Source organism: Suricata suricatta, chromosome 1, assembly GCF_006229205.1.
Source record: "Suricata suricatta isolate VVHF042 chromosome 1, meerkat_22Aug2017_6uvM2_HiC, whole genome shotgun sequence".
Classification (NCBI taxonomy): Eukaryota; Metazoa; Chordata; class Mammalia; order Carnivora; family Herpestidae; genus Suricata; species Suricata suricatta.
Window position 1 is genome coordinate 33,668,415 of NC_043700.1, and position 11,409 is coordinate 33,679,823.

Genomic DNA, 11,409 nt, shown 5'->3' on the forward strand with positions numbered 1-11,409 from the left:
GAGTGACTTTCTCGAACACGAGTTGAGGTCCTGGAGTTTCTCCACGTACCAAAACCTTGCCTTTTAAAAGGAAGGCAGAAAACTGAATGGAGCAGCCATGTGCCCCGATGGCAGAGGAAATGCACACGTGGGAAGCTATATGATAGGAATGGTAGCAGTTGAGGTAGGAGGGCAATGGAACCCCACTTTTCATAACAGAACTAAAAGCTAAACGTTACTTCGCCAAAATGAAGTACCGCCAGCCACGATACGTGAAGGTGCACTTACCAGCGTGTGGGCTCCATGAACAGTGGCGCCTCTGTCATCTAGGGTCAAGACGGATGTGCTGCATCCCAAGTGATTTTTAAAAATAGATCATATCTATTTAAGCACAAAACTCTCATTTTTTAGCTTATAATTTCTCTCTTTTAACTAAACGTTTTATTTTGAGATACTTGTAGATTCACATACAGTTGTAAGAAATAGTTAAGAGAGGTCCTATGTGTCATTTATCCAGTTTCCCCCAGTGGTGGTATCTTGTAGACCATGTACAGTACGATACAACAAGAATACTGACCGTGATACAGCCAGAGAAAGAACATTTCCGACTGCACAGGAGGCCCCCTGTTGCCCTTTTATAGCCCTACCCGCTTCCTCCTACTCCACGCCTTTCTTGACCTTGCAATCATTTGTCTGTTTCCCATTTCTATCGTGTCATTTTAAAAATGTTATATAAATGGAATAATATATAGTACGTAACCTTTGGGGGACTAGGTTTTCCTCACTCAGCATACTTTTCTGAGTATTCATACTTTTTGTTGTGTAGGTCAGTAGCTGGTTCCCTTTTATTGCTGAATAGTATTCCACTGTAGGGATCTACCACAGTTTAACTCTTCACTGGTTGAAGGACATCCAGGTTGCTTTCAGGTTTGAGCTATATTATTAATAAAGTGGCTATAATCATTCATGTACAGATTCTTGTATAAACAGGTCTTCACTTCTCTAGGGCGAATGCCCAGGAGTGCAATTGCTGGGTCATATGATAGTTGCATGTTCACTATTTTAAGAAACTGCCAGACTATTTTCCAGAGGATCTGTACCATTTTACTTTCCTACCAGCAATGTATCGTGATCCAGTTTCTCTTCATCCTCACTAGCATGTGACGTTGCCACTACTTTTTATTTTAGCCATTAGGGTAGGTGTGTACTTGTGGTTCAGTTTTTTTGTATCTTTTGAAATTGTTTCCATTTTATTGAGATGTGATTGACATATAACATGATACTAAAGTATACAAAATAATGATTTGGTATATATCAAAATGGTCACCACAATAAATTTAGTTAACATCCATCACCTCATATAGCTATAAATTTTTCTATGATGAGAACTTTTAAAATCTACTCTTCTGGCAAGTTTCACATATACAATACAGTGTTGTTAGTTACCTCTAGTCACCATGCTGTACATTATATTCCCACAACTTATTTATTTTAATTCTGGAAGTTTGTATACCTTTTGACCATCTTCACCTATTTCTTCCCACTCCAACTACTCTGCCTCTGGCAACCACCAAATGCGTGTGTGTGTGTGTGTGTGTGTATGTATTACAATATATATGTGTGTGTGTATATATATATATATATATATATATATACATATCACCTTTTTTTCATCTATTTATCCACCATTGGAAACTCAGGTTATTTCCACGTCTTGGCTATTGTGAACAATGTTACAATGAACATGGGATAGCTCATGCAGATAGCTCTCTGAGGTAGTGATTTGGCTTCCTTTAGATATATACCCAGAAATGGAATTACTGGATCATGTGGTATTTCTATTTTTAATTTTTTGAGGAACCTCCACACTGTTTTACATAGTGGCTGCCCTAATTTACATTTCCACTAAGAGTGCACTAAGTTTCCTTTTCTCCACATCCTTGCCAACAATTGTTATCTTTTGTGTTTTTGATAATAGCCATTCTGACAGATGTGAGGTGATGTCTCATTGTGGTTTTGATCTGCATTTCCCTGCTGACAAATGATGTTGAGCATCTTTTCATATACCTCTTGGTTTTTGGTATGTCGTTTTTATAAAACTGTCTAATTTTTAAAAATATTCATTTAGTTTTGAGAGAGTGCAAGTGTGGAAGGGGCAGAGAAAGGGGGAGCAGGCTCTGCACTGACAGCCTGACAGCAGAGAGCTCAAAGTGGGGCTTGAACTCATGAACTGCCAAATCATGGCCTAAGTTGAAGTCAGATACTCAACCAACTGAGCCACCCAGGGATGCCAAAAATGTCTAATTTTTAATCAGACTTTTGGTTTTGCTATTGAGTTGTGTGAGTTCTTTTTATATTTTGGATATTAACTCTTTATCAAACACATGATTAGTTGTGGCACCTGGGTAGCTTAATTGGGTAAGAGTCTTCTGATTCTTGATTTTGGGTCAGGTTCTTGGTATTGAACTCTGAATTGGGCCCTGGCCTGACAACGTGGAGCCTGCTTAGGATTCTCACTCTCCTTCTTTCTCCCTCTGCCCCTCCCCTGCTCATGCTCACTCATGCCCACATTCTCTCTCTCTCTCTCTCAAAAATAAATACACATTTAAAAAATACATGATTAGCAAATGTTTTCTCACACTCAGTAGGGGCTTTTTATTTTGTTGATTGTTTTGCTGTGCAGAAAGTTTTAGTTTGATGTAGCCCAACTTTTTTTTTTCTTTTGGTGTCAAATCTAAAAACATCATTGCCAAGAGTAGTGCCTATTATGTTTTCTTCTAGGAGTTTTATTATTTAAAGTCTTTAATATTTTTAATTTTTGCAATTTTATTTTCACCAACTTTTTATTTGTAAAGTCTTTTGTATGGGCATTAAATATTTTTAAAACTTTTGTATTATGAAGCAAAAGACACATAATGCACATGATACATTTTAAAAAAGTAAACGAGGGGCGCCTGGGTGGCTCAGTCGGTTAGGCCTCTGACTTCCGCTCAGGTCAGATCTCACGTTCGTGGGTTCGAGCCCCGCGTCAGGCTCTGTGCTGACAGCTAGCTCAGAGCCTGGAGCCTGCTTCCGGTTCTGTGTCTCCTTCTCTCTCTGCCCCTCCCCCTCTCATGCTCTGTCTCTCTCTGTATCAAAAATAAATAAAATAGTAAAATAAAATAAAATAAAATAAAATAAAAAAGTAAACGAGCATGAGTGAATCGTGGCTTTCTCTTAACCACCTCCCTCAGAGGTGGTCTGCTCCCCACAGGCCACCACTCCTAAATGCAAAACTATATGGAACTTTCCACCTAAAATAAAGGCACTGATCACAGTCAACCACCTTTTCCAACCCCAAGGTCGTCACTAGGAATGGCAAAGATTGTCTTGAGCACATATAATGTCTGGGAATTCTTTTTTTTTTTCATGTCTATTTATTTTTGTGTGTGTGAGGGGGGAGAGAGAGAGAGAGAGCACACAAGCACGGGAGGGGCAGAGAGAGAGGGAGACACAGAAACGGAAGCAAGCTCCAGGCTCTGAACTGCCACGAGGGACTCAAACCCATGAATTGTGAAGTTATGACCTGAGCTGAAGTCAAACGCTTAACTGACTGGGCCACCCAGGCACCCCAACTTCTGGAAATTCTTAACTTTTCTTTCCAGTCCTTTGTTGTCAGCTAATCTATTTACAGACATAGGAATGAACCGAATAAAATAATTTCCTCTCCATCCTGCCCCTCCTCCATCTCTAATATCATCTCCATTCTTCTGCTGTTTCTAATCTTCTAAGGACTGTGAAACCACATAACTGGACCTTTAGTAAGCAAGGCTAAGAAAGGCTCTCCTTAATGCAGGGACTTTGGCTACAAAGACACCCTTTCCCTCTTGTTTTCTGTGTTTAAAATTCCATTCTGGAGACTCAAGTTGCCTGAAGGGTGACCTCCAGATCAGTGCCACATTCCCAATATGTCTTTTCAGCAAAACTGTGACATCTTTTGACATCAGATGCTAGAGGGTGCATTTGGCTATTTATCCAATTAGAACATTCACAGCATCATTAAATATTAGGTGTTAAGGATAAATTTAGCTTGTTATTGTTTAATTACTAAATAAAGAAGTTAGGCTGGACTGCGCTTAATTCTCCAGCCTAGTGTTATACTTAGTTTTAATATAGTTTGATAGACATGTGGAGTCATCATAGAAACTATGATGAAGTTTGAAAGAATATCCCTGAGCAAATTACCTGTTTCCAGTAAATCATAATGAGTTTCATTAGATCTCAGGGTTCGGATTGGTACATCAGGTTCTGTATATCTTTCCAAGTGGCAGGAATTTTAATGTGAATGGAACAAAATTGGCTAGAAGTTTTTGAAAAATGTATCCACAGACTAACAAGTATTTTTAATTTAAAGATAAAGTTAGTTCTATGGTTTTTATTTTTTAATTTATTTTTCTTAAGTTTATTTGTTTATTTTGAAAGAGAGAGAGAGAGAGAGAGAGAGAGAGAGAAAGTGTGTGAGGAGGGGAGAGGCAGAGAAAGAGGGAGAGAGAGACTCCCAAGCAGGCTCTCCACTCTCAGTGTGGAGCTGGCCTCAGGGCTCCATCTCCCCAACAGTGAGATCATGATCTGATCTGAAATCTAGAGTCAGATGCTCAACCAAATAAGCCACCCAGGCACCTCAATTATATGGTTTTCAAATCACAAGCAGCTATGAGATCTCTGAAGTACTTTTCTTTCTTTATCTTTTTAAAAATGTTTATTTATTTTGAGAGAGAGAGTGAGAGAGAGATATGAAGTAGGCTCTGTGCTGTTAGCGCAGAGCCTGATGCAGGGCTTGAACTCACGAACCATGAGATCATGACCTGAGCCAAAATCAAGAGATGGACACTTAACCAAGTGAGCCACCCAGGTGCCCCTGTAAGGTACTTTTAAATTAAAATCCATTTATTTACTTTTAAAACTAATAATTTTTTCTAATAACAAAATACTATGGGTTTATTAAAGAATACTTGGAAAATTCACAAATACAAAAATTTTAAAAAAGCACTTGTACACCTAAATCAGATAATTACTTTTATCACTTTTAGTATATCCTCACAAAACTTTATTATTATTTTTTCTATTAAACACACACATTAGTTATCTCTGGAAAGGAGAGCAGTGTTTGGGGGACACTCTTTTCTTTTGCATCTTCTGAACTTTGTATTGTGTATGTATTTCCTATTAAAATAAAGGAAGGACATAAATCCATGTGAACATGGATTTTGGTTGTGTTGTAATAGTCAGCTTGTGCTTGTGTTAAGAACCACTGATAAAAAAGGCCACCTACTTCACTACCATAGGCATCTCTTGGAATAAACTGGACAGAGTTTATTCCAGTTAACGACTTTGACTGTATTTACCCATAAGAATTTGCTAATAGCAGCCCCTCTGTAGGCTCATTGTCAAGGAAATGTCAAGGAATAACTAGTCTAAGCAAATATAAAGTTAACTGTAGTGCTAATATATGGTCATGGATACAAAGCTAACATGTCTATTCATTCTCTCTCTGGTTCTACGGGCCCAGTTCTTCCCATATAATCACAGGGCATTGCTGGGGATGCAGGAATCCTAGCAGGGCACTGCACTTATTCAAACTGACGGGAAAACAATGCCATCAGCATGAATCAATAGGAATGGTGCATTTGGCCAGCAGACTGTTATTTCTGGGGAGAGGATGTGCACTCAGTTTTGAGGTTTATTAGTGTCAAGTTTAGCTATACAGCAATATTTTCCATACTTTGTTACTAGGAAGTAACCCTTTTGGCATGTGTATGTATGCATTGCATGTGTGTGTGTGTGTGTGTACATATGTAAATCAAAAACACTACAGTCCGGGTGGCTTCAACAACAGAAATGTTATTTTCTCCCAGTTCTGGAGGCTTAAGTCTGAATTCAGTTGGCCAGCATGTTTGGGTTCTGGGGAGAGCTCTCCTCCTGGCTTGCAGATGGTGGTTTTCATGCTGTGTGTTCACATGGCCTTTCTTTGGTGCACATGGGGAGAGAGAGAGAGAGAGAGATCTCTTCCTCTTCTTATAAAGTGACCAATCCTATCAGATTCAGGCCTCGCCCTTACGACCTCATTTAACCTTAATTACCTCCTAGAAGCTCTGTCTCCAAATGAAGTCACATTGTCAGGTCTTCAACATATGATTTTTTTGGTGGGGGGCACATAATCCAGGATTTATATATTTGTATTTTACAAGTTTAATTTTATATACTAACTGTCAAGTGTCCCACCAAGTTTTATCTTTTTTGAATTTACTTTATTACTGCCCTTCACTGCTGTTTCCCTTAACCTATAAACAGAAGTTGCCAAAGTTTCTTCCATCCCCCATTTTTCCTATTCTCCAGGTTCTGTGAGTTTGAGCTGAGAAATAACCCTGGGTGCTGGGCAGGGCCATTTCATCTCTCTCCTTAAAACCTAAATTCTTCCATCTGTAAAATGAGTTTAATAATCTCTAATCCTCTAATAATCTCTAATCCCTGTGAAAGGGAAAAGAAGGAATAGTTAATAATTCACCATGTAATGTTAGCTCTTTGTAATAAAAGCTTCAAAATGAAATGCAAAGATCTTAATCCAAAGGTACCATAACGATTTATTTTAAGTTTAACAGACAAACTTAGGGCTTGCCATGTGCCTTAGAAACATTAACTCAGTCTTAACAATGGTATGAGATAGGTTATCTATTATGACCACCTTCCCCATTTTATGGAAACACAGAGAAGTAAAATAACTGGCCCAGGCCTTTGCAGCTAATTAGTGACAGTCAGGAGGCAAATCCTGGCGCTAGAGTCCAGTGACTATGCGGTCACTATGAAATTGCTGCGTATTCGCTGCTAATTGTGTCACTTCCTGGCTCAAAAACCTTCAGGGGCTCCTGAAGCATAAAATAATAAATACAACTCACTAGTTTAGCAATAAGGACCCTCCAGATACCTTTCTTTCTCATTTTGTTCCCCAGGAAAATCCTTCATCTCCCTACTGTGCTGCAGCTGAACTAGACTGCGCATATTTCCCTGAATGGATCCCATGCATTCCTGCCTCTGTGTCTTGCCTTTGGTGCATTCTTTATCCAGGGTCCATCTGTTCTCACCCGCTCTCCGTCTTCTACATCCTGCTTTTCCTTCAAGTCCTTCCATAATGCCATATCCTGCCCCTCTCAACCCTAGCTAGTCGTGATTTTTCCCACAGAATTTTCTCTTTCCTCATCAATCTGTGCCTATGAGTTTCTGGCTTTTATAATAGTTCTTTCTGTATATGTTATACTGCTCCCTGTATATTCCCTCCTTATTTCTGTATATTTCTGTACACTTCCTCCCAACCAAGGAAGGGTTTGGCTATAGTATGCTTTCTCAAAGAGCTTAAAAAATTTTTTTTTGTTAAAAACTTAAATCATTATTTGGTTGTTTATTTGGCAACCAAATGTACGCATGCTTATTGCAAAAAAAGTAACCATTACAGAAATATATCTCTTAGAAAGCGAAATACAGTATTATAATTCCCCTCCCCCCATCCTAAGAGAACTGTGGTTAACAGTTTGGAATGTAGTCTTCTACACTTTCTTCATAAAATAAACACACGTAATTTTATTTACAGAAATAGGACTATACCATACAGACAGTTCTGTACTTTTTTCCACTTAAAATATTTAGTATTTTTCATTTTTGTAATAAAGAGGTATATCTCATTCTTTTTAAACAAAATTTTTTACTGTTTCTATTATTGAGAGACAGAGAGAGATAGAACATGAGCAGGGGAGGGGCAGAGAGAGGGAGAGACACAGAATCAGAAGCAGGCTCCAGGCTCTGAGCTGCCAGCACAGAGCCAAATGCAGGGATCGAACACACAAACCGTGAGATCATGACCTGAGCCAAAGTTGGACACTCAACTGACTAAGCTACCCAGGCACCTCACATCTCATTTTTTTATTTTAACAGTTACATATAGCATAGGATCGTATGGATGCACAATCTGTGTTGATGAGCATGAGGGTGATTTCCAATTTTCAACATTATGAACGATACTGCAGTGAGTATGTATATATTTCATATGTACACACACACACGTACTCCATATATACTGTGTATGTCTCCAGGTGACTTTCTGTAGCACTTATCCTTGAATCTGAAATTGCTAGGTGATATGGAATGGAGGTTCTAAACGATGAGAGTCATAGACAAGGTGGATGGGAAAGAGTCTGGTGTTATGTCTTTCTGTACCCTTCACAAACTCCGTGGCTAGGAAGGCATGTTCTGGATTCAGGCTGCACAGGTTTGTATCTAGGCTGGGTCTCTATGCCTTAGTTATTTTATCTATGAGAACATAATAGGACCTTGCTCCCAGTTAAGACTTAAGTGAGATAATCCAGGTAAAACAATTAGCATTTAGCAAGTACTTGGATAGTTAGTAAATGCAATATACATGGTAGGAGGAAAAGTGGTAATGGGTTCAGATAATTGTTTGTTGAATGAATAGGACTGAATAGAACAACAGTTAGTTTTTGAGTAATCTTTCCAGAAATGGGTGATACTTCTCTATGAAAATGAATAGTAACTATTTATGAAATGACCAGCCAGCATTAGAGGTGTTATGGCCTTGGAGAAATGTATCTCTGCGCAAAGTTAACTAGCCTGAACCAGGATCAACCAATGACCTTGGCTTTTTGAGTCTTACACTTTCCACAAAGGTACTAATGGGCTCTGGCTGCAGTCTGGTACCTTATATAATGCATATCTTTAAGGACAGAGAACAATGTATTTGCCCAAAGGATGTGCAGGCTCACCACTGAAGGCTGTTAGGCCATCTAGGTCATCAACATTAGGCCCAGTCATTAATATTGAAAATAAGCAGACAATGCATAAATAAATGGCTAGAGTACAAGGGTACTATTTACAGATTCTTGGGTTCTGGGCAAGAAGTCTCCATCTTCATGGAAAGGTTCCTATACCTATAATAGAAGATTCTGGGGGTAGTCAACCCTGGGTCCTAGAACCAACTCTGCCACTAAGTAGCTGCAAATCCTTGAGCAAATTGCTGAACCTTGTCTTATAGACACAATGAGGGGACTGAAACAGCTGATGTGAAGGGTCCTTTTTTGACATTCCTTTCCCCACAGGCAGTTACATTTTAGACATCAGGACTATTTATTGCACTGAAAAAAATGAACAAAATCAGATAATGGAAGTATTTTTTAACTGTCCAGGTTAAGAGATGACAAAGGGTCAACACCAGGACACAGATTCAACTGACACCTGCTTTGTGGTGCTCAATACAGGAGGAGGCGGAGGGAGTCCACTGAGGAAGCACCCAGAATTCTAGGAATAAGGGAATGGAATTGGGGCAGAAATTGTAGCCTAACTGGGGCTAGGTCCTGGCCAGGGGCAAATGTGGTGGTAAATGGGGCTCCCAGTGAAATATGAGCATCACCCAAAATGCAGCGCTGACCCTCGTTCTGGCCCAACAATTCTTGCTTCCACCCAGGAAAATTGTACCCGTCTCCCCAGGTTCATTTCAAAGTCCATCTCCTTCCTGATACAAGTTCCCTTCTTACCTCTCCTTCCAGGTGCCTTGTTCCTACAGACACTGTGCTTATTCTCTGCCATTTTCACAGCATTTCCAGGAGGGATACAAGGCTGCCTCAGCCTTCCAGTGACACTTGTATCCTCCTAATGAGACCCAAGGCCTTTGGCTCCCTTTGCTTCCCAGGCATCCAGTACAGTAGTGCACAGAAAATACTTGTGGCTCTGTGATTGAGTGACTCAGGCAGGCCCCATGGGGAGTAGAGTTTTATGGGTTTTAATATGAACCATACCATGGAATCTGAGACTTTTACCTCATTGCTCATACTGGAAACTGTCAGCTCCAGTTAGATTTGCTTGGAGCTGGGTGGGACTTTATTCCTTTTCACAACGAAAACCATAATTTAATTTTTAAATAAAAAACATTTACATAGCACCTACTTCACGCACCACAGTAATCTAAACAGTACAAAAGTTAACTCTGTTTACTTTTCATAACGACTCAGATAGGAACTGAGGCACAGAAATGTCATTTGCCCAGAGATCAAAGCTAATAAGTGGCAGGCAGAGCTGGGATTCAAACCCAGTCCATCTGGTTCCAGAGAACATGCTCCTTAACACATTATGCTGCCTGAAGCTTATAAGTAGCAAAAACCTTCTCTGCAGAAAAAAATGGACGTTGATGTATTTATTTCAAAGGAAATGTTTTTTTTTCTTGTGTCCCCCTTTCCTTCCTCATTCGAAGCAAAATGGTCTACAGCAAAAAGCCTTTTTTTTTTTTTTTTTCACACCTGAGAGAGCGGGGTGGCTCATTTTTGCTTTGGCAATCAAAATGGAAGAGGAAACTTGTGTGGTTTCATCACTGGTGCTTTCGGGGTGTGTGCTGCTACCGCCCTCCGGCTCCAGGTCCCCTGCTCCCAGGCTTTGTTGCTTCAGCTCCTGGAGACCTTCTAGCATGCCTTTCCCCCAAAATCGGGGGATGTGGACCAGCCTTTCCACCCCTCCCGCACAGCCAAGTCCCTGCGCCCGAGCCTCTGGACGCTTCCGTTGTCCGCTTCTCCCTCAAAGCCTCAACAAGCCTGCATCTGAATCCCCAGAAACAGCATCTCTCCGTCCTCCATCCCAAGGGTGAATCCACTAGGTGTCCGTGTTTTCGACGTTTTGCGCCTCACTTTCTGTGTATGTAAATGACCTCCTCACGTGGGAGGCCGGCGTCAGAACCTGACAGACCTGCCATTGATTAACTGTGGGACCCAGGGCAGATTACTTAACGTCTCTGAGTCTCGGTTTCCTCATCGTGAACGGGATTGCTATCCATAGGGTGGCCGTGTGGATCAAATGAGATAATGCAGGGGCTGCACCCGCACACAGTAATTTTCTTAGGTTCTCCTTGGCATTGTTTACTTAATGCATGCTGGTCTGTTTCCCATTTTTTTTTTCTCTCCCAGAGCACCCTCCTGCTCTGAGGGCAGGAAAGGCGTCTTTGCGTCGTCACACTCAGAGAAAGTCCCCATACCCCTCGTTAAAACGTCCGGTGCCAGTGGGCTCTTCTGGCACATTCATGACAACTCAGGAGAATCGCTGCCTCTCCTGACTCCAGCCATAAACTTTCACCCCGAGGCCCAGAAAGGCTAAGGGCTCCCGATCCGAGGGAGGCCCGGCTGAAGTCTCGGGGTGGGGCTCTGGGAAGAAGAAATGGGGTTTAAGTGAGAGCCGGCGCTCCGGCTCGCCTCCCTCCTTCAAGGATGCCCTCAGCTCCGGGGCCCCTTTCCGGCTCCGGACACCTGCTGCCCGGGGCTCGGCTTCGGAGTCAGGCCTCCTCGGCGCGGCAGTCTCCGCGGCCCGGGTCCCACCTGCGCGGCAACCGACCCCGGCGAGGTGGTCCCG